We start from the raw sequence: 1,335 nt of genomic DNA on the forward strand, positions 1-1,335 counted from the left end.
TCCCATGTTAATCACGAGGTTAATGGCTGCTCTTGGCTAGATTACATGACCCTGCATAATACTGTAATGCTCCCTGGTGAGGTACTGCAGAGCTATGTGCACAAACACCTACTCATTTAAGCATTCAGTAAATAGGAAGCATCATTTTAAACCATTGCAGTAGAATAAATTAAAAATAATGCATTTCTATTGGCCTGCTTTGCTTCTTAAGCTGGCTTGGAGTACTGTTTGTGACATAGAAGACACAATTCGTTAATTAGTGGCAACTTCAAGCTCTTTAGACGTCAACACTTCTCGTTCTTCATGCCTCAGCATTTTTTTTTTGCAGTAATAATGGTATTCTTCATTAGCATCACCACTGTTTTGGGGCCAACACCTCCAGGAACTGGAGTGATATAACCAGCTTTTTGTCTGACTCCTTCAAAATCCACATCTCCAACTAACTTGGGTTTGCAGTTATGGGATCTTGAACTCTATTTATTCCCACATTAATGATGGCTGCTCCTTCCTTGATCATATCTGCTGTGAAGAGATTTGGAATGCCTGCAGCAGATATTACAATATCTGCAAGAATGGTATGTTTCTTCAGCTGCTCTTTGGGAGTGTATCCATGAGATATTGTAACAGTAGCATCACCTCTGGGACCTTCATGTGCCCCATCTGTGTGCAGTAACATTGCAATTGGCATTTCAACATTTTTTGACCTTCCAGCCACAACCACATTCTTCCCTAGGGTGGGAATGCCAGTTTACTTAATTATTTCCCACACACCCCATGGGGTAGCTAGTAACGTGGAATACTGGTCCAAACATATTCGCCCTATATTAATTACATGAAAGTCATTGACATCCTTGTCTGGAGAAAGGCATTACAGGTCTTTCTATCATCAATATGCCTGGAAGAGGCAGCTGAATAAGGCCATCTACATTATTATTCAGTTTATTGATTAAATTCAACAATTCTTCCTCTGAAATTGAAGCTGGTTTCATAATCGTCTCACCATTGATTACCACATCTGCAGCTGCCCTGGTTTTGTTGAGGACATGAGTTACTTGCAGGATTCTTGCTGACCAGGTTCATGCTTATGTATAGCCATTTGTTACCTGAGGCCACCCACTCTTCCACCTCCTGCCGCACTTCCTGCTTGATCTGCTGGGCCAGTTTCCTTCCAGAAATGACAACAGCTTCATTTCGAACTGCCCCGAGGTGGAAGGGGTGAGGGTGGGGAGCAGCGCTGACATGAGGAAGCGGCTGCCATAGCCCGGGCATTGACCTCGCCAGGAGGACTATTGTGTAATTTTCTATCAGACCTTCAAAGTATTTTTATTCTCTTTC

The 1,335-nt window shown here is 42.7% G+C and overlaps 1 pseudogene; it reads right to left on the reverse strand.

Moving 5' to 3' along the window:
* Window positions 1–252: 252 nt before the first annotated feature.
* Window positions 253–1,107, reverse strand: LOC472428 (bifunctional methylenetetrahydrofolate dehydrogenase/cyclohydrolase, mitochondrial-like; annotated as a pseudogene).
* Between the last annotated feature and the right edge of the window lie 228 nt (window positions 1,108–1,335).

This window comes from Pan troglodytes, chromosome 6 (assembly GCF_028858775.2).
Source record: "Pan troglodytes isolate AG18354 chromosome 6, NHGRI_mPanTro3-v2.0_pri, whole genome shotgun sequence".
NCBI classification, from domain to species: domain Eukaryota; kingdom Metazoa; phylum Chordata; class Mammalia; order Primates; family Hominidae; genus Pan; species Pan troglodytes.